This window comes from Mustela nivalis (genome assembly GCF_964662115.1).
Source record: "Mustela nivalis genome assembly, chromosome: 1".
Lineage (NCBI taxonomy): Eukaryota > Metazoa > Chordata > Mammalia > Carnivora > Mustelidae > Mustela > Mustela nivalis.
This window is the reverse complement of record NC_139020.1, coordinates 45,621,265-45,645,242: the sequence shown is the minus strand read 5'-3', so window position 1 is coordinate 45,645,242 and position 23,978 is coordinate 45,621,265.

Here is a 23,978-nt window from a genome sequence, read left to right as displayed (position 1 = left end):
ACAGAAGGGCTAGATGCAACAATTTATCCTTTACTTAGAGGATATATCTCCACATGACACATCAACTGGACCTCTAGAAATGTCATTGAGATAAATGGGCCCTGAATTTTGATGGATTTATTTCCGAACTTCTAGTATGCAAATGTCTACCGGAAATTCAACAGTAATCGTTACTTCTTGCTCATTAGGTGCAATCAACATAAGACATTGGTTTTACGGGAAAGAAAGAAGATCAAGAGCCTTGAGAAAATATTTGCAAATCATACACCTGGTGAGAGCTTGCACCTATATCTAAAGAATCTCCAAACTGAATAATAAATATGTATCTGAATTTTAAAGAGGAAAATACTTGAACAGGTGCTTCAGGAAACCATATATATAGATGTCAAATAGGGCACAAAAATATTTTCAATAGAATTGATCAGTGGGGAAATGCAATGAAGAACACAGTGAGATACCACTCCCACTTTTGGCACCCCCGCCGGGCCACAAACCTGGAGCCTGATGCTCAGGTGAACCCCTCCCTCAACTCTGCCCCAGAAAGCTTGCCTCAGAGGGTGACCTTAGTAGAGCTGTGTGGGCCTGGCACGTGGTCATGCACAGTCACAATATGCACCTAGAAAGAAAGAGCTCTAAGCACCAGGCCTGCATGCGGCCCGAATCACTGCACAACGCTGGTCAATTCTCATGAGCCTTCTGCCCAAATCAATATCAATTTGGGAGAAAGCTAGTGAGAATTGGCTGGAAACCCCTGGCAAACTCACTTCCAGTGGCACGGGCCTTTCAGGAGCCCCTTGGGCCTGGCACATGATCACGAATGGTCAAGGCACGAACCCTGAGAGAAAGTGCTCCACATGGCACACATGGGGCCAAGCCTCCCTCTACTCAGTCCCCTGGGAAGCCTGCTCAGTGCTGGCAGATAAGACCTGCCTAATTCTAGGTTGGGTTTTCAGACTTCTGTCCCCAGAGGCATGGCCCCCGAGCCCTCCAGACTGGGGACCCCTGAGACACACCCAGGAGGAATTCATGCCATTTGGAGCTGTTCAGGACCCTCAGAGTGACAGAAATTTGCATACCCCTCTGAGGACACCCCCACCTTCAGCCAACCCCTGTCCACACACCCGGAGCCTGATGCCTAGTCTGACCCCTGCCCTCCACTCAGCACCCTGGGCATCCCACCAGCAGATAGGGCCTGCCATGCCCCTAGGCCCTAACAGTAACTCTAGGTTGGATTTTCCAGTTTCCATCTCCAGAGCCCTGGCCCCCAAGCCCTCCAGATTGGGGACCCCTGAGCCACATCCCAGGCTCTGCCTGCCACCCAGGAAGAAACCTTGCCATTTGGAACTGCACAAAACTGTCAGAACGGGAATGTCCCCCTAAGGCCACCATCATTTGGTGCCTCCCTGGGTCACAAAGCTGGAGCCTGGCACTCAGCCTGACCCCCTCAGTGGGGGCCCTCAGGGGAGCCATGTGGACCCTGCCCATGGTCCCAGATGGTAGCAACATGCACCTAGAGAGAAAGCGCTCCAAATACCTGGTGTGCATGCAACCTGAATCTCCAAATATCGCTGTCCAATTCTCATGAACTTTCTGCCCCAAGTGATATTATTTGGGGCAGAAAGCTCATGAGAATTGGCCTAAAACACCTATCAATCTCACTTTCTGCAGTGCAGACCTTCAGGAAAGCCGCCTGTACCTGGCCCTTGGTCCCAAGTTGTGCAGTAGAATCCTGCAAGAAAGCACTCTAAATGCCAGGCCCACGCATGTCCAACCCCTCCTACTACTCAACCCCTGGCAAGCCTGCCTCAGGACTGGCAGATTTGGCCTCCCATGCCTTGAGGCCTTTACCTTAACCCTAGGTTGGATTTTTAGGCTTTTGTCCCCAGATCCCTGGCACCCAAGCCCTCCAGATTAGAGACCCCTGAGCCACACCCCCGTAGTCCATCTGCCACCCAGGAAGAATCTGTGTCATTTGAAGCTGCACAGAACCCTCAGAGTGAGAGATATCTGCATGCCCCAATGAGGCCACCTCCCACCTTTGTTGACCACCCCCAGCCAAAAACCCAGAGTCTGATGCCCAATGTAACCCCCGCCCTCCACTCAGACCCCTGGAGACCTGCCTCAGCACCAGCAGATCAGGCCTGCCATGCCCCTAGGCCCTAACAATAACTCTAGGTTGGGTTTTTAGTCTTCTGTCCCCAGAGACCTGGTTCCCATGCCCTCCAGATTGGGCACCCTTGAGCCACTCCCCAGGACTCCGCCTGCCATCCAGGAGGAAACCGTGCCATTTGGAGCTGTCCCAAATCCTCAGAGCTGGAGAAACCTGCATGCCCACCTGAGGCCACCATCACTTTCAGAATTCCTCTGCCCTGGGGGCCACAAACCTGGAGCCTGATGCTCAGCCTGACCACTTCCCTCAACTCTGCCCCCAGCGAGCTCGCCCTGCCCATGGTCCCAGATGGTAGCAACATGCACCTAGGAAAAAAGAGCTCCAAATACCTGATATGCACGCATCCCAAATCACTGAACATCACGGGCCAGTTCTCATGAGTTTTCCCCAAGTAATATTGATTGGGGCAGAAAGCTCACGAGAATTGGCCCAAAACACCTGTCGAAGTCGCTTTCAGTGGTGCAGGCCTTCAGAGATCCACCTGTACTTGGCCTGTGGTCCCAAGTGGTCCCTGCCAGACCCTGCAAAAAAGCATTCTAAATGCCAGACCCATGCATGTCTAACCCCTCCCACTGCTCATTCCCTGGAAAGCCCGCCTCAGCACTGGCAGATCTGGTCTGCCATATCCCTAGGCCCTATCTTCAACTCTAGGTTGGGTTTTTAGGCTTTTGTCCCCAGATCCCTGGCACCCAAGCCCTCCAGATTGGGGACCCTAGAGCCACACCCCAGGTCTTCTGCCACCCGGGAGGAAACTGTACCATTTGGAGCTGCGCAAAACCCTCAGAGAGGGAGAAACCTGAATGCCCCCCTGGGACCACCATCACCTTTGGAGCCCCACCCCCCACCACAAACCCTGAGCCTGTTGCTCAGCCTGACCCCCTCATTCAACTCTGCTCCTGGGAGCTCACCTCAATGATGGCCCTCAGAAGAGCCACATGGACCCTGCCCATGGTCCCAGATGGTCCAACATGCACTGAGATAGAAAGCACTCTAAATACCAAATGCCCACATGACCTAAATTGCTGCACAACGCTGGCCAGTTATCATGAGCTTTCTGCCCAAATTGATATCAATTTGGGAAGATTGGGCAGAAGTCTCATGATAATTGGCCAGAAATTCCAGGCATATTCCCTTTTGACAGTGCAGGTCTTCAGAGTAGCCCTCTGGTCCTGGCCTGTGGTACTGGTGGTCCCGACCTGAATCCTTTGAGAAAGCTCTCTAAATGCCAGGCACTCATGTGGCCAACCCCTCCCTCTACTCGGTCCCAGGGAGCCCACCTCAGCACTGGTAGTTCAGGTCTGCCATGCCCCTAGACCCTAACAATAAGTGTAGGTTGGGTTTTCAGGCTTCTGTCCCCAGAGACCTGGCTACCAAGCTCTCCAGACTGGGGACTCCAAGCCACACCGAGGTACTCCACCTGCCACCCAAGAGGAAACTGTACCATTTGGAGCTTCCCAAAACTCTAGAGGCAGCAATAGAGCTGTGACCTTGAAAATGAAGACCAATTGTCAAATACTGGCTTTTGGTCCTCTAGCCTTTCCAGTGATTGTTTTTAATATTTGACTTTTGGGGGGCTCATGAGTGACTCAGTCATTAATCACCTGCCTTTAGCTCAGGGTCCTGGAATTGAGCCCTGCATTGGGCTTCCTGCTTGGCTGGAAGCCTGTTTCTCCCCTCTCACTCCCCCTGCTTGTGTGCCCTCTCTCACTGTCCCTCTCTATGTCAAATAAATAAATACAAGTCTTATAAAAAATCTGATTTTTTTTGAAAGTCAGTTTTATTAGGGTACAATTTACATAGAGTAAAATTCACCCTTTTTTCCCCTCCTTAATGTCTATTACCCAGACACTCCATCTCCCAAAACCTCTCCCCTCCAGCAACCCTCGGTTTTTTTCCTATGATTAAGAGTCTCTTAGGTATTGTCTCCTTTCTGATTTCATCCTGTTTTATTTTCTCCTCTCTTCCCCTATGATCTTCTCTTTTGTTTCTTAAATTCTGCATATCACTGAGAGTGTATGATAATTGTTTTTCTCTGATTGACTTCTTTTGCTTAGCAAATATCTTCTAGTTCCACCCATGCCATTGCAAAAGGCAAGGTTTCAGTTTTCTTGATGGCTGTGTAGTATTCCATGGTTGTGTGTATATATCCACATCTTTTTTATCCATTCGTCTGTCAATGGACATCTGGGGTCTTTCCATAGCTTGGCTATTGTGGACATTGCTGCTATAAACATTGGGATGAAGGTGCCCCACTTCGATCACATTTGTATCTTTGGGGTAAATACACAGTACCTAATTCAGGACACCTAACTCCCTACTTCTCCCACTATTTGGATAATGGTTTCTGTTTCCTGCATCAAAACATGACAGAGTCTCTTGGAACACATTTCTAGAACTTTAAAATAATGAAATAACTATCTTGATTCAACAAAATAGAGAAATGCATGAAAAAGAACAGAGTACTTCATAGTGATAAAAAATTGCAGTAGAAGAACAAGCTTCCTATTATTTAAGCACAAATAACAGCACCAGTGGATTAGGTTATAATTTATACTGTTGGAAGAAGGTAGTCATCAAGTATTTCTGATGAACTGAAGCTAACACCATCACCTAAGTACCACAGGCTCCAGAAAACAGTCAGCCAATCAACAAATTACAGATGCTTAAAATTGGTTTGTATCCTATAGATTTTTAAAAAGTTTACAAAGCAATTGAAAGATAACTAGATTTAGAATCTGAATACCTAGAAACAATTAGGTATATGATTTGGGGAAATTCTAAACAACCTATCCCATCTGCTAATGGAGAAAACAGCAGTATCCTTCCAGAACTGTTGTAAGCTTAAAGGAAATAATATTTGAGAAAGTTTTTTTTTTTTTAAGACTTTATTTATTTATTTGACAGAGAGATAACAAGAGTGGGAATATAAGCAGGGGGAGTGGGAGAGAGAGAAGCAGTCTTCTTGCTGAACAGACAGCCCTATGTAGGGCCCAGTCTTGGACCCTGAGATCATGACCAGAGCCTAAGGCAGAGGCTTAACAACTGAGCCACACAGGCAGCCCAAGAAAGGGCTTTTTAAACAGAAAAATACTCCACACTTTTACATTTTATATCTATTCATTCTTCAGCAATTTTTTTTTTAAATCCACAATTTTACAATTCCTATGTAGTGATCTGTTCTTGTCCCTTGAGTCCACAGCTCTTCTCTGTTAATTCATTCTGAGTTTGGCATAGCTAATCAGTGGAGTTGACATTTGTTTCATGTAAGTATGACCCTTCTTGTGAGATAGTAAACTTGGATAAATTCTTCCTTTTTATTTTTGCACCACTTTGCATAATTTATTGCATCTTGCATATTTCATGATAATAAAGACAAATTTAATAGAAACTTGCTTCATTTTAATCACAAACATAAAGAATATTTTATAAATATATATTTCTTCACCTTGACATTAATGGCTTGCATTATTTTCTTCTGAGGCACTCACTATGATTTCTATATTGTTTATAATATACAAATATTTAGGTAAGTTTTATTACAATACTAGACCTCTTTGTGAACTATTAAGAAAATTTACCAAAAATATACATAAAACTAAAAAATTTAAATATTTTGGTTCTGGAAGATATAGTGAACTTTAAATTGTTTTCTATGACAATGGAACCTATGAGGGAACCAAGACACAAATGGTCAGTAACAACAACAACAAAAAGATCACTGACCTCTCATCAGAAATAGAACCACGAAGACAGTAGGAACAGCATCTTCAAAGTGATGAAAGAAAATAAAATATCTCAATTAAGAATTCTATATCTGTTGTAAATATATTTCAAGAATAAAGCACAGTAAAGATATTTTTGTTAATAAAAACTAAGGAAATTTACCATGGGTATCACTGTGATAAAGGAATTTCTTTTTTTTTTAATTTTTTATTTTTTATAAACATATATTTTTATCCCCAGGGGTACAGATCTGTGAATCACCAGGTTTACACACTTCACAGCATTCACCAAAGGATAAAGGAATTTCTTAAGAACGAATGGAAATGAGTCCATGTGGGAAGTCAAATATTTAGGAAGAAACAACTTTGAAGATAATAATTCTGTAAATAAATAGAAATGAGTGTTTTCTCTATTAATCTATTTAAGTATATATGAATGCTAAAATCAAGAATTATGATTGATATTGGGGCTATATATATATGTAGATGCATTACACATGACAACTATACAGCTTTATACCGGATAAAAGCTGTATAAATAGATTTATATGAAACACACATTGTTCAGTTTTGGGTGAAATGATATTATCTTTAAGCTAACTTTGAAAAAAGCTACTATTATATATTGTAATCTTGGAACCAACCATACATGCATACAAACAAAGTAGAGAGGTTTAAAAAAAATGTTGGAAACATAAAACAAATAATGGAAAGTTGGACCCAAGTCCAACTACCCTATCAATATATATACAGCAGAATATTACTCAGCCATCAAAAGAATGAAATCTTGCCATTTGCAATGAAATGGAATGGATGGAGCTACAGAATATTATGTTAAGCAAAATAAGTCAGGCAGAGAAAGATAAATGAAATTTGTTTTCACGCATATGTAGAATCTAAGAAACAAAACAAACAGACAATGGAAAAAAGAAAGAGTGAAGGAGACAAACCAAGAAACAGACTCTTAATTATAGGGAATGAAATGATGATTACCAGAAGTGAGGTTGGGGGAGAAGGGTAAAATATGGGATGGGGATTAAGGTGTGCACTTGTAATGAGCACCAGGTGTTGTACGGAAGTGTTGAATCACATATTGTATACCTGAAATTAATATTACACTGCACGTCAACTAAATGGAATTTAAATAAAAACTTTTTAAAATTTTAAAAAATAATAGGTGATAAAGAAGTAATAATATCTTAATTTTTACTACCAAGAAATTTTTAGGCTCAAATGAAACCATATGAAATCAATGGTAAATGTAATCAAACATTCAGGGAATAAATATTACTAGTCTACACAAAACTCTTTCATTAAAAGGAAGAGCAGTGAAATATTCCCACCTCATTTTATGAGTCTAGTATAATCTTGATAACAATACAAAACAAATGACCTTTTTAAAAAAAAAATCAATATCCCTCTGAACATAGAGAGAAAATTCTGATCAAAAATATCAGCAAAATATGGTTCACCTGAGTGGCTCAGCCTGTTAATTTCTGCCTTTGGCTCAGGTCAAGTTCTCAGGGTGCTGGGATCCAGTCCACATCGGGCTCCTTGCTCAGCAGGTAATCTGGTTCTCCTTCTCTTTCTCCCCCTCCCCCAACTCATGCTCTCTCTCTCACTATCAAATAAATAAAATATTCAAAAAAATATCAGCAAATGTGGTCAACTAATCTTCTACAAAGCATGGAGAATACCCAATGGAAAAAGACAGTCTTTTCAACAAATGGTGTTGGGAAAACCAGATGGCAAAACATGCAGAAGAATGAAACTGGACCACTTTCTTACACCATGCACAAAAATAAATTCAAAATGGATGAAAGACCTATATGTGAGATAGAAAACCATCAAAATCCTAGAGGGGAAAATAGGGAGACAGTTCTTTAACACTGGCTGCAGTACCTTCTTATTAGACACATTGCCAGAGACAAGGGAAGCAAAAGCAAAAATGAACTATTGGGACCTCATTGAGAGTAAAAGCTTGTGCACAGCAAAGGAAACAATCACAAAACTGAAAGGAAGACTGTTTTCAAAAGGAAGATATTTTCAAATGACATATCAGATAAAGGATTAGTATCCCAAACCTATAAAGAACTTCTCAAACACAAAACCCAAAAAACAAATAATCCAATTAAGAAATGGGCAAAAGATCTGAATAGACACTTTTCCGATGAAGACATCTAGATGGCTAATGGCTAACAGACATACGAAATGATGTTCAACATCACTCGTCATCAGGGAAATACAAATGAAAAACATGATAAGATACTACCTCATACTTATCAGAATGGCTAAAATTGACAACACAAGAAATAACAAGTGTTGGTGAGCATGTGTAGAAAAGGGAACACTCTTGCACAGTTGGTGGGAAAGCAAACTGGTGGAGTCACTATGGAAAACAGTTTAAAGTTTCCTCAGAAAGTTAAAAATAGAACTATCCTACAATCTAGCAGTGGCATTACTATGTATTTATTCAAATGATATAAAAATACAGATTCAAATGGGTATATGCCCCCTGGTGTTCACAGCAGCATTATCAACAATAGCCAAACTGTGGAAAGAGCCCAAATGCCCATCAACTGATGAACAGATAAAGGAAAAATGGTGTATATATACAATGAATGCTACTCAGCCATCAAAAAGAATGAGGTCTTGTCATTTGCAACAATGTGGATGAAGATAGTGTATTTGCTAAGTGAAATAATTCAGTCAGAGAAAGACAAATATCATTTGATCACACTCATATGTGGAATTTAAGAAAGAAAACAGATGAATATATAGGAAGGAGGAAAAGAAAAAAAAGAGAAAGAGAAACAAGTCATAAGTGACTCTTACTGGTATAGAACAAACAGGGTTGATGAACGGAGGTAGGTGGGGGATGGGCTAGATGGGTGATAGGTGTTATGCCCTACGAGGGCACTTGTGATGAGCACTAGTGCTGTATGTAAGTGATAAATCACTAAATTCCACTCCAGAAACCAATATTGAACTGTATGTGAATTAACAAATTTAAAAAATAAACTATGATCCTGTATGGAAATTAACAAGCAAATTCCAAAATTTAAAAGAAAAATGTAAGAATATCTAGAATATCTAAAGTAATTAAAAAATGATTGAAGGACTTATGTGAAAACATAATCCTCATTTTATCTAATATTGGTATGTAAAATGTGTTTATATAATATTAATAAAACCCAAAAGTCAATCTTGGCATTAAGGACATTGATTGATTTCAATGTAACCATAAAGCTATCATAGTTAATACAATGTGATATGGAAATAAGTTTCTACACATAGATGTGTGAGAGACAGAGCAAAGATAGGCTCACACATATGAAGAAACTTTTTTTAATCAAATACTTGAAAGCATAAAACTATACTGGCCAACAGACAAATAAACAATATTTAAAAAAAGCTACTACAATATAATTAGAAAAAAAATGAGTCTTTCAGTGAAAAACAGGCAGAGTCAATTGGCCTTTACATTAATTGAACTGGAGATCCACTGAAGTATTTTGAGCAGTGACATTACATAACTTATATCTCTGGGTGCTCTGTTAGGATAAGACTGTAAGATGTATGGATAGAAGCTGGGAAATTCATTAGATACATTTTCATTAACAGGTAAGAAATGGTAGTTTGCATTAGGATGGTAAGTGATTGGATTTTGAATACATTTTGATAGTAATGCTAACATTTATTTGATGACTGGATCGTATTTTTGCCTGAGTACCTGAAACAATTTGGTGACCATTTCTAAAGTAGAGATGACACAGGAGAAATAGACTTGGACATTGATAGTAATAACAAAACTCAGGCTTGGCCATGATAAATTTGAAATGCTTGTTAGTTTACACAGGGATGTCAAGTAGGCAGCTGGATATAAAACATGATGAATTTGACAGTGTATAACTGAAGAACTAGCTTTAGTTTTCCTTGGGACAAAACTTTGTTTTGAGAAGAAAGTGAATTTTCGAATCTTTTCTCTTAAACTAGACCAACTTCCCTTTGCAGATGATCTGATTGGACCCGAGACAAATCCAAATAAACTAGCTTTATCCTTAAAACAGGTAAAACACCCAGCATAGACCTCAATATATAGATTGAAAGAGTTGAACAGATTACTGGGATTGTCAGCAGAATCTTCAGAATCTCCACTCTCACACCTGGAGACAAGTCAGGAGAACGAAGCACAGGAATAAGAGGTGCAAGAAAAGCAACTACAAAAACACATGGAAAGAGGAAAAAATGGAGGACAGAAGAGAAATATTTAGTCCAGGGTAAGTGATAAAAGTAGAACTAGAGCTTGGAAAAGGGAAGAAGAAGGAATTTAGATGGAAAAAAAGAGGCGTGGAAGTTACTTCATGATGTCTTAGAAGCTTTACCATTATATATGCCACTATAATGGATGAAATTACAACTTTCCAAAAGTTTATTCCCCTTTAATCAATATCTCAAAGTTCACTACTAGACCAGTTTCCAATATTTATACTGATTTTTTGTGTGTTATAAGTATAAATTAATAGTTTCCACAAGTCTGATACAGAAGACCCAGAAACTCTTCTGTCATTTAATTATGAAGCAGGCAGATGGGCTTCTTCAATTATTTCTAGAACATAAATGGTCAGCATATTTCCCTTTCCGAGACTACCATCAGTCTTCAAAAAATAATCCATCAGTGAGAACAATTAAAGGCAGTACTATGCTAAATACTCTCATTCACTTGTTACCTGGTGACATACAGAGACAATTAACATTCTCTATTAAAGATATAGTAGTGAATCTGAAACTCTTCTCTAGAGACTCTATTAAAAGTTTGATGATTAGAGACTGGGACTAGGGAAATTTATGTAATTGTAAATGCATATACGTAATTTATGTGCAATGCTCAGAGGATACTATTAGGAAATCAATAGGGATTTCTTATGGAAGGTAACATTGCTGTCACCAAATGAGAAAACATAATCCTCATTTTATCTAATATTGGTATGTAAAATGTGTTTATATAATATTAATAAAACCCAAAAGTCAATCTTGGCATTAAGGACATAAATGTGTTCCCTCTGCTCTAGACTAAAGCCAAACTGACTGCACATTCTCTCATCCCTCACCTGTTACCAACCTGAGGTTAGGGAAAGATGCTAATAGTAATGAATGTTCTCTGAATTTTTTTTAACCCTACTCTCTGCATGTCAGCACTTATGCTTGTTCCCTCTAACATCTGACTCCATTCTCAATTCCATACCTTCTTGGGAATTCCTTAGATTTGGTAGTCCTGAGTTCTAAGTACTCCAAAGGAGATGTCTCTCTTTCCTCATCTGAATTAAAAGTTGACCTCAGATTACATTAATAGAAATCTGCAATGGGAGTTCATTAGTACATTGGCTCTTGAAAAATGTGGAAGTTAGGGGCACTGAGCCTTTACACAGTTGAAAATCCACAATGAGCTATTGATTCCTTCCCCCAAAAATGTAACTACGAATAATCTGCTGTTAATTGAAAACCAACCGATAACATAAACAGTTAACACATATTTTGTATGTTGTATATATTATATACTGTATACTTAGAATAAAGTAAGTTAGAGAAAAGAAAGAATTATGTAACAATCATCAGAAAGAGAAAATATATTTACAGTGCTGTACTGAGTTACATTAAAAAAAATCCATATATAATTGGACCCACATGATTAAAAATCCATGTTGATCAGGGATCAGCTGTATTTCCAATTCCCCCTAAAATCTCCAGGAAATATTCATATATAAGAAATTGGCTATTGGCCTGACTTGGGTCAGCAGTATACTCAGTTATTTCTTTTATTTTTTTAAATTTTTTTATTTCTTTTCAGTGTAACAGTATTCATTGTTTTTTTTTATTATTTATATACTTTTAAAATTTTTATTTTATTTTTCAGTGTTCCAAGATACATTATTTAAGCACCATACCCAGTGCTCTGTGCAATGCATGCCCTTCTTTTTTTTTTAATTAAATTAATTTTTTTTTCAGAAAAACAGTATTCATTATTTTTTCACCATACCCAGTGCTCCATGCAATTCGTGCCCTCTATAATACCCACCACCTGGTACCCCAACCTCCTACCACCCCGCCACTTCAAACCCCTCAGATTGTTTTTCAGAGTCCATAGTCTCTCATGGTTCACCTCCCCTTCCAATTTTCCCCAACTTCCTTCTCCTCTCTAACTCCCCATGTCCTCCATGCTATTTGTTATGCTCCACAAATAAGTGAAACCATATGATAATTAGCTCTCTCTGCTTGACTTATTTCACTCAGCATAATCTCTTCCAGTCCTGTCCATGTTGCTACAAAAGTTGGGTATTCATCCTTTCTGATGGAGGCATAATACTCCATAGTGTATATGGACCACATCTTCCTTATCCATTCGTCTGTTGAAGGGCATCTTGGTTCTTTCCAAGGTTTGGTGACCGTGGCCATTGCTGCTATAAACATTGGGGTACAGATGGCCCTTCTTTTCATGACATCTGTATCTTTGGGGTAAATACCCAGGAGTGCAATTACAGGGTCATAGGGAAGCTCTCTTTTTAATTTCTTGAGGAATCTCCACACTGTTTTCCAAAGTGGCTGCAGCAACTTGCATCCCACCAACACTGTAAGAGGGTTCCCCTTTCTCCACATCCTCTCCAACACATGTTGTTTCCTGTCTTGCTAATTTTGGCCATTCTAACTGGTGTAAGGTGGTATCCCAATGTGGTTCTAATTTGAATCTCCCTGATGGCTAGTGATGATGAACATTTTTTCATGTGTCTGATAGTCATTTGTATGTCTTCATTAAAGAAGTGTCTGTTCATATCTTCTGTCCATATTTTGTTATGATTGTCTGTTTTATGTGTGTTGAGTTTGAGGAGTTCTTTATAGATCCTAGATATCAACCTTTTGTCTGTACTGTCATTTGCAAATATCTTCTCCCATTCCGTGGGTTGCCTCTTTGTTTTGTTGACTGTTTCCTTTGCTCTGCAGAAGCTTTTGATCTTGATGAAGTCCCAAAAGTTTATTTTCGCTTTTGTTTCCCTTGCCTTTGAAGACATATCTTGAAAGAAGTTGCTGTGGCTGATATCGAAGAGATTACTGCTTATGTTCTCCTCTAGGATTCTGATGGATTCCTGTCTCACGTTGAGGTCTTTTATTCATTTTGAGTTTATCTTTGTGTATGGTGTAAGAGAATGCTCGAGTTTCATTCTCCTACATATAGCTGTCCATTTTTTTCAGCACCATTTATTGAAGAGACTGTCTTTTTCCACTGCATATTTTTTCCTGTTTTGTCGAATATTATTTGACCTTAGAGTTGAGGGTCCATATCTAGGCTCTCTACTCTGTTCCACTGGTCTATGTGTCTGTTTTTATGCCAGTACCATGTTGTCTTGGTGATCAAAGCTTTGTAGTAAAGCTTGAAATCAGGTAACGTGATGCCCCCAGTTGTATTTTTGTTTTTCAACATTTCCTTAGCGATTCGGGGTCTCTTCTGATTTTGTACAAATTTTAGGATTATTTGCTCCAGCTCTGTGAAAAATGCTGGTGGAATTTTGATCAGAATGGCATTAAAAGTATAGATTGCTCTAGGAAGTATAGACATTTTAACAATGTTTATTCTTCTGATCCAAGAGCATGAAATGGTCTTCCATCTGTTTGTGTCTTCTTCAATTTCCTTCACGAGTGTTCTGTAGTTCCTCAAGTACAGTTCCTTTACCTCATTGATCAGGTTTATTCCCAGGTATCTTACGGTTCTAGGTGCTATAGTAAATGGAATCGGTTCTCTAATTTCCCTTTCTGTATTTTTATTGTTAGTATAAGAGAGCCACTGATTTCTGTACATTGAATTTGTATCCTGCCACATTGCTGAATTGCTGTATGAGTTCTAGTAGTTTGGGGGTGGAGTCTTTTGGGTTTTCCATATAAAGAATCATGTCATCTGCGAAGAGAGAGAGTTTGACTTATTCATTGCCAATTTGTATACCTTTTATTTCTCTTAGTTGTCTGATTGCTGTTGCTAGGACTTCTAATACTATGTTGAACAAGAGTGGTGAGAGTGGGCATCCTTGTCGTGTTCCTGATCTCAATGGGAAGGCTGCAAGCTTTTTCCCATTGAGGATGATACTTGCTGTACATAGATTTGATGAAGTTCAGGAATGTTCCCTCTATCCCTATACTTTGAAGCATTTTAATCAGGAACGGATGCTGGATTTTGTCAAATGCTTTTTCTGCATAAATTGAGAGAACCATGTGGTTCTTCTCTCTTCTCTTATTGATTTGTTCTATCACACTGATTGATTTGTGAATGTTGAACCATCCTTGTATCCCAGGGATGAACCCCACCTGGTCATGGTGGATAATCTTTTTAATGTGCTGTTGGATCCTGTTGGCTAGGATCTTGTTGAGAATCTTAGCATCCATATTCATCAGTTATATTGGTATGAAATTCTCCTTTTTGGTGGGGTCTTTGCCTGGTTTGGGGATCAGGGTAATACTGGCTTCATAGAAAGAGTCTGGAAGTTTTCCTTCTGCTTCAATTTTTTTGAAACCTATTCAGGAGAATAGGTGTTATTTCTTCTTTGAAAGTTTGGTAGAATTCTCCAGGAAATCCATCAGGTCCTGGGCTCTTGTTTTTTGGGAGGTTTTTGATCACCGCTTCAATCTTGTTACTAGATATTGGGCTATTCAGGTTGTAATTTCTTCCTGGTTCAGTTTGGGGAGATTATAGCTTTCCAGGAATGCATCCATTTCATCTAGGTTGCTTAGCTTATTGGCATATAACTGCTGATAATAACTTCTGATGATTGTTTCTATTTCCTTGGTGTTAGTTGTGATCTCTCCCTTTTCATTCATAATGTTATTAATTTGGGCTTTCTCTCTTTTCTTTTGGATTAGTGTGGCCAATGGTTTATCGATCTTATTGATTCTTTCAAAAAACCAACTTCTAGTTTCATTGATACGTTCTACTGTATCTTTGGTTTCTACCTCATTGATCTCTGCTCTAATCTTGATACTTTGCAATTTTCTATGGCAAAGAATGTGAAGGATATTTTCATATGCTTGTTTACCATCTATATTTCTTCTTTGATAAAATGCTTGTTCAGACCTTTTGCCCAATTTTTATTGGATTGTTAGTGTACTTTCTGTTCATTGTTTTTCAACAAACAACTTGCATCTTTTTATACAAGTCTTTTATCGGAAACCTGTTACCCTGGTACTCCCAAAAGCATATGTTGATGCACTTAGTGCTGGCTTTATTTCTCTGAGGGTCAGTGCACGTCTCCTCATTCTCTCTTTTTTTTTTTTCTCCCTTGGTTTGCATACTCTCTGTTGATAAAACTTCAATTTCACAGACACTTCCCCTGTCAGTTCAAATCTACAGTTGAGTTTCTTCAGTGATTTTTAAAAAATTTCTGTTGTACTTTTCAACTACAGAATTTCCACTTCATTTTTTCTTTAAACTTTCTCTTTACTGATAGTCTCTGTTTCATATAACTCTGCATTCATAACTTCCTTTGCTTATTTAATCCTCCTTTCCTTTAGTCTGTGACCATTTTTATCATGATTATTTTAATGTGGTTTTTATTTTTTTGTTAAATCTAGTATATGATTGCTCTCAAAGGTAGTTTATGCTTTCTGTTAATTTTCTGATGGATGGGTGACACTTTTTGCCTATCTGTTTTTGAGAACAGGGCATTTAAGATAATACACTGTAGAACTCTGGATACTCATTCATCCTTATGTATGTCTTGTTATATTTTGTTTTGCCCAGTGATTTGGTGGAGTATGTGTGTGAAGTCCATTTCCTGTGCAGTGTAAAGCCTCTGATGCTGCCCTTCAGAGGATGCAGCATGCACACAGTCCCTTGGGATGACCATGGCTTTATGAGAAGTCCTCTTATCTCCTCCTTTGATCATATCCGGCTCTTCGGTTCTATGAACTTCCAGAAATAGCAGAAGCATGCTCTCTCCCTCTCTTTTTTAATGCCTCAGGAAATAAATTGTTCCACATTCATAAGCAATTTTAAATTTGGGCCCGATTTCAGCAATCAGACAACAAAAGGAAATTAAAGGCATCCAAATCTGCAAAGAAGAAGTCAAACTATCACTCTTCACAGATGATATGATACTCTTCACAGATGATATGATACTATATGTGGAAAACCTAAAAGACTCCACTCCAAAACTGCAAGAACTTGTACAGGAATTCAGTAAAGTGTCAGGATATAAAATCAATGCACAGAAATAAGTTGCATTTCTCTACACCAACAACAAGACAAAAGAAAGAGAAATTAAGGAGTCAATCCCATTTGCAATTGCACCCAAAACTATAAGATACCTAGGAATAAACCTAACCAAAGAGGCTAAGAATCTATACTCAGAAAACTATAAAGTACTCATGAAATTATTTCAGGAAGACACAAAGAAATGGAAAAATGTTCCATGTTCCTGGATTGGAAGAATGAATATTGTGAAAATGTGTAAGCTACCCAAAGCAATCTACACATTTAATGAAATACCTATCAAAGTACCATCCATTTTCTTCAAAGAAATGGAACAAATAATCCTAAAATTTATATGGAACCAGAAAAGACCTCGAATAGCCAAAGGGATATTGAAAAAGAAAGCCAACGTTGGTGGCATCACAATTCCGGACTTCAAGCTCTATTACAAAGCTGTCATCATCAAGACAGCATGGTACTGGCACAAAAACAGACACATAGATCAATGGAACAGAATAGAGAGTCCAGAAATAGACCCTCAACTCTATGGTCAACTAATCTTCAACAGAGCAGGAAAGAATGTCCAATGGAAAAAGGACAGCCTCTTCAATAAATGGTGTTGGGAAAATTGGACAGCCACATGCAGAAAAATGAAATTGGACCATTTCCTTACACCACACACAAAAATAGACTCAAAATGGACGAAGGACCTCAATGTGAGAAAGGAATCCATCAAAACCCTTGAGGAGAACACAGGCAGGTCTTTGACCTCAGCCACAGCAACATCTTCCTAGAAACATTGCCAAAGGCAAGGGAAGCAAGGGCAAAAATGAACTATTGAGATTTCATCAAGATCAAAAGCTTTTGCACAGAAAATGAAACAGTTAACAAAACTGAAAGACAACTGACAGAATGGGAGAAGATATGTGCAAATGACATATCAGATGAAGAGCTAGTGTGCAAAATTTATAAAGAACTTAGCAAACTCAATACCCCAAGAACAAATAATCCAATCAAGAAATGGGCAGAGGACATGAACAGACATTTCTGCAAAGAAGACATCCAGATGGCCAACAGACACATGAAAAAGTGCTCCACATCACTGGGCATCAGGGAAATACAAATCAAAACCACAATGAGATATCATCTCACACCAGTCAGAATGGCTAAAATTAACAAGTCAGGAAATGAGAGATGCTAGCGAGGATGTGGAGAAAGGGGAACCCCCTACACTGTTGGTGGGAATGCAAGCTGGTGCAACCACCCTGGAAAGCAGCATGGAAGTTCCTCAAAAAGTTGAAAATAGAGCTACCTTATGACCCAGCAATTGCATTACTGGGTATTTACCCTAAAGATACAAACATAGTGATCCAAAGGGGCACGTGCACCCAAATGTTTATAGCAGCAATGTCCACAATAGCCAAACTATGGAAAGAACCTAGATGTCCATCAACAGATGAATGGATCAAGAAGATGTGGTATATATACACAATGGAATACTATGCAGCCATCAAAAGAAATGAAATCTTGCCATTTGCGACAACGTGGATGGAACTAGTGTGTATCACACTTAGCGAAATAAGTCAAGTGGAGAAAGACAACTATCATATGATCTCCCTGATATGAGGAAGTGGGGGGTTAAGGGGGTAGGAGAAGATTAAATGAAACAAGATGGGATTGGGAGAAAGACAAACCATAAGTGACTTTTAATCTCACAAAACAGACTGAGGGCTGCTGGGGGGAAGGGGGTGGGGAGAAGGGGGTGGGGTTATGGACATTGGGTAAGGTATGTGCTATGGTGAGTGCTGTGAAGTGTGTAAACCCGGCAATTCACAGACCTGTACCTCTGGGGATAAAAATATATTATATGTTTATAAAAAATAAAAAAAAATTGGGGCCCGATTGAAGCATGATTTTTGAGGCTAATTCTTGAGGGTCTTTCTGACTCAAGACAAGCTCTTCCTTATTTTCTCCCAACGTACACTTTTCTGGGTAAACAAGCTGGATGTTACACCAATAGTTCCAGCATTCTCCCACTAATCATCTTTTGCCAATAGAATCACTTTCTTTGAGAAATTCTTTGTAGGTCCCTGTTCTTACGAACTTTCTTCCCTGTGGGGTAAAATCTCTGAGACTCAGCTTTTAGACATGGGAGTAGTGATAGTGACCCACTCCTCTCCATGTGATACCTCTGCTATGGAAGTCATACCTAAGGGGCACCTGGGTGCCTCAGTGGGTTAAGGTCTTGACTTCCACTCAGGTCATGGTCCCAGGGTCCTGGGATCAAGCCATGCATGGAGAGCCTGTATCTCTGCCTATTTGTGATCTCTGTCTGTCAAATAAATAAATAAAATATTAAAAAAAAAAGACTGGAGGATTTCTCTCTTTAAAAAAAAAAAATCATTATATAGAGTCTCTATCATAAGAGTGTGGACTGGGGAGGAGTCAAGATGGCGGAGAAGTAGCAAGCTGAGACTGCTTCAGCTAGCCGGAGATCAGCTAGATAGCTTATCTAAAGATTGCAAACACCTGAAAATCCATCGGCAGGCAGATCGAAGAGAAGAAAAACAGCAATTTTGGAAACAGAAAAACAACCACTTTCTGAAAGGTAGGACCGGCGGAGACGTGAATCCAAAGCGACAGGAAGATAGACCCCGGGGGCAGGGGCCGGCTCCCGGCAAGCCGCGGAGCAATGGCGCACAAAATCAGGACTTTTAAAAGTCTGTTCCGCTGAGGGACATCGCTCCAGAGGCTAAACCGGGGCGAAGCCCACGCGGGGTCAGTGTGGCCTCAGGTCCCGCAGGGTCACAGAAGGATCGGGGGTGTCTGAGTGTCGCAGAGCTTGCCGGTATTGGAACGGGAAAGCCGGCTACAGAGACAGAGCCGACAGTAAGCTCACAGCTCGGTGTTACCTTGGACCGGTTGCAGGCTCAGTGAGCTCGGAGCGCGGCCGGAGGTCAGGCAGACAGGAGTGGCTGGGCGCTGTTCTCTGAGGGTGCACTGAGGAATGGGGCCCTGGGCTCTCGGCTCCACCGGGTCGGAGACCAGGAGGCCGCCATTTGTATTCCCGTCCTCTGGAACTCTACGGAAAGCACTCAGGGAACCAAAGCTCCTGAAAGCAAACCCGAGCAGATTACTCACCCTGGCCCTCAATTCCGCCTGGGGCAAAGACACTTGAGAATCACTGCAACAGGCCCCTCCCCCAGAATATCAACAAGAAATCCAGCCGAGACCAAGTTCACCTACCAAGGACTGCGGTTTCAATACCAAGGAGAGCAGCAGAATTCCAGAGGAGGAGAAATCAAAGCACGGAACTCATGGCTTTTTCCCTGTGATTTTTTTTAGTCTTGCAGTTAATTTAATTTTTTTCTTTTTCATTTTTTGTTTTTTTTCTCGCCTTCTGGTAAATTTTTTTTTAACTTTTACCTTTTTCTTTTTTAACGCTTTTTAACTAGTTTATCCAATATATATATTTTTTCTTTTTTATATTTATCTTATTTGTTTTCTTTTTTTAATTCTTTTCTTTTCTTTTTTTTTTCTTTCTTCCTTTTTAAACCTCTTTTTATCCCCTTTCTCCCCCGTCACGATTTGGGATCTCTTCTAATTTGGTTAAAGCATATTTTCCTGGGGTTGTTGCCACCCTTTTAGTATTTTACTTGCTCCTTTATATACGCTTATCTGGACAAAATGACAAGACGTAAAAATTCAACACAAAAAAAAAGAACAAGAGGCAGTACCGAAGGCTAGGGACCTAATCAATACAGACATTGGTAATATGTCAGATCTAGAGTTCAGAATGACAATTCTCAAGGTTCTAGCCGGGCTCGAAAAAGGCATGGAAGATATTAGAGAAACCCTCTCGAGAGATATAAAAGCCCTTTCTGGAGAAATAAAAGAACTAAAATCTAACCAAGTTGAAATAAAAAAAGCTATTCATGAGGTGCAATCAAAAATGGAGGATCTCACTGCTAGGATAAATGAGGCAGAAGAAAGAATTAGTGATATAGAAGACCAAATGACAGAGAATAAAAAAGCTGAGCAAAAGAGGGACGAACAGCTACTGGACCACGAGGGGAGAATTCGAGAGATAAGTGACACCATAAGACGAAACAACATTAGAATAATTGGGATTCCAGAAGAAGAAGAAAGAGAGAGGGGAGCAGAAGGTATACTGGAGAGAATTATTGGGGAGAATTTCCCCAATATGGCAAAGGGAACGAGCATCAAAACTCAGGAGGTTCAGAGAACGCCCCTCAAAATCAATAAGAATAGGCCCACACCCCATCACCTAATAGTAAAATTTACAAGTCTCAGTGACAAAGAGAAAATCCTGAAAGCAGCCTGAGAAAAGAAGTCTGTAACATACAATGGGAAAAATATTAGATTGGCATCTGACTTATCCACAGAGACCTGGCAGGCCAGAAAGAGCTGGCATGATATTTTCAGAGCACTAAACGAGAAAAACATGCAGCCCAGAATACTATATCCAGCTAGGCTATCATTGAAAATAGAAGGAGAGATTAAAAGCTTCCAGGACAAACAAAAACTGAAAGAATTTGCAAATACCAAACCAGCTCTACAGGAAATCTTGAAAGGGGTCCTCTAAGCAAAGAGAGAGCCTACAAGTGGTAGATCAGAAAGGAAGAGAGACCATATACCGTAACAGTCACCTTACAGGCAATACAATGGCACTAAATTCATCTCTCAATAGTTACCCTGAATGTGAATGGGCTAAATGCCCCTGTCAAAAGACACAGGGTATCAGAATGGATAAAAAAACAAAACCCATCTATATTTTGCCTCCAAGAAACTCATTTTAAGCCCGAAGACACCTCCACATTTAAAGTGAGGGGGTGGAAAAGAATTTACCATGCTAATGGACATCAGAAGAAAGCAGGAGTGGCAATCCTTATATCAGACCAATTAGATTTTAAGCCAAAGACTATAATAAGAGATGAGGAAGGACACTATATCATACTTAAAGGATCTGTCCAACAAGAAGATTTAACAATTTTAAATATCTATGCCCCCAACATGGGAGCAGCCAACTATATAAACCAATTAATAACAAAATCAAAGAAACACATCAACAATAATACAATAATAGTAGGGGACTTTAACACTCCCCTCACTGAAATGGACAGGTCATCCAAGCAAAAGATCAGCAAGGAAATAAAGGCCTTAATGACACACTGGACCAGATGGACATCACAGATATATTCAGAACATTTCATCCCAAAGCAACAGAATACACATTCTTCTCTAGTGCACATGGAACATTCTCCAGAATAGATCACATCCTCGGTCCTAAATCAGGACTCAACGGGTATCAAAAGATTGGGATCATTCCCTGCATATTTTCAGACCACAATGCTCTAAAGCTAGAACTCAACCACAAAAGGAAGTTTGGAAAGAACCCAAATACTTGGAGACTAAAGAGCATCCTTCTAAAGAATGAATGGGTCAACCAGGAAATTAAAGAAGAATTGAAAAAAATCATGGAAACAAATGATAATGAAAATACAACGGTTCAAAATCTGTGGGACACAACAAAGGCAGTCCTGAGAGGAAAATATATAGCGGTACAAGCCTTTCTCAAGAAACAAGAAAGGTCTCAGGTACACAACCTAACCCTACACCTAAAGGAGCTGGAGAAAGAACAAGAAAGAAACCCTAAGCCCAGCAGGAGAAGAGAAATCATAAAGATCAGAGCAGAAATCAATGAAATAGAAACCAAAAAAACAATAGAACAAATCAACGAAACCAGGAGCTGGTTCTTTGAAAGAATTAATAAAATTGATAAATCCCTGGCCCGACTTATCAAAAAGAAAAGAGAAAGGACCCAAATAAATAAAATCATGAACGAAAGAGGAGAGATCACAACTAATACCAAAGAAATACAAACTATTATAAGAACATACTATAAACAACTCTACGCCAACAAATTTGACAATCTGGAAGAAATGGATGCATTCCTAGAAACATATAAACTACCACAACTGAACCAGGAAGAAGTAGAAAGCCTGAACAGACCCATAACCAATAAGGAGATTGAAACAGTCATTAAAAATCTCCAAACAAACAAAAGCCCAGGGCCAGACGGCTTCCCGGGGGAATTCTACCAAACATTTAAAGGAGAACTAATTCCTATTCTCCTGAAACTGTTCCAAAAAACAGAAATGAAGGAAAACTTCCAAACTCATTTTATGAGGCCAGCATCACCTTGATACCAAAACCAGAGAAGGATCCCATCAATAAAGAGAGCTATAGACCAATATCCTTGATGAACACAGATGCGAAAATACTCAACAAAATACTACCCAATAGGATTCAACAGTACATTAAAAGGATTATTCACCACGTCCAAGTGGGATTTATTCCAGGGCTGCAAGGTTGGTTCAACATCTGCAAATCAGTCAATGTGATACAACACATCAATAAAAGAAAGAACAAGAACCATATGATACTCTCAATAGATGCTGGAAAAGCATTTGACAAAGTACAGCATCCCTTCCTGATCAAAACTCTTCAAAGTGTAGGGATAGAGGGCACATACCTCAATATCATCAAAGCCATCTATGAAAAACCCACCGCAAATATCATTCTCAATGGAGAAAAACTGAAAGCTTTTCCGCTAAGGTCAGGAACATGGCAGGGATGTCCATTATCACCACTCCTATTCAACATAGTACTAGAGGTCCTAGCCTCAGCAATCAGACAACAAAAGGAAATTAAAGGCATCCAAATCGGCAAAGAAGAAGTCAAATTATCACTCTTCGCAGATGATATGATACTATATGTGGAAAACCCCAAAGACTCCACTCCAAAACTGCTAGAACTTGTACAGGAATTCAGTAAAGTGTCAGGATATAAAATCAATGCACAGAAATAAATTGCATTTCTTTACACCAACAGCAAGACAGAAGAAAGAGAAATTAAGGAGTCAATCCCATTTACAATTGCACCCAAAACCATAAGATACCAAAGAGGCTAAGAATCTATACTCAGAAAATTATAAAGTACTCATGAAAGAAATTGAGGAAGACACAAAGAAATGGAAAAATGCTCCATGCTCCTGGATTGGAAGAATAAATATTGTGAAAATGTCTATGCTACCTAAAGCAATCTACACATTTAATGCAATTCCTATCAAAGTACCATCCATCTTTTTCAAAGAAATGGAACAAATAATGCTAAAATTTATATGGAATCAGAAAAGACCTCGAATAGCCAAAGGGATATTGAAAAAGAAAGCCAACGTTGGTGGCATCACAATTCCGGACTTCAAGCTCTATTACAAAGCTGTCATCTTCAAGACAGCATGGTACTGGCACAAAAACAGACACATAGATCAATGGAACAGAATAGAGAGTCCAGAAATAGACCCTCAACTCTATGGTCAACTAATCTTCGACAAAGCAGGAAAGAATGTCCAATGGAAAAAAGACAGCCTCTTCAATAAATGGTGCTGGGAAAATTGGACAGCCACATGCAGAAAAATGAAATTGGACCATTTCCTTACACCACACACAAAAATAGACTCAAAATGGATGAAGGACCTCAATGTGCAAAAGGAATCCATCAAAATCCTTGAGGAGAACACAGGCAGTAACTTCTTCGACCTCAGCCGCAGGAACATCTTCCTAGGAACAACGCCAAAGGCAAGGGAAGCAAGGGCAAAAATGAACTATTGGGATTTCATCAAGATCAAAAGCTTTTGCACAGCAAAGGAAACAGTTAACAAAACCGAAAGACAACTGACAGAATGGGAGAAGATATTTGCAAACGACATATCAGATAAAGGACTAGTGTCCAGAATCTATAAAGAACTTAGCAAACTCAACACCCCAAGAACAAA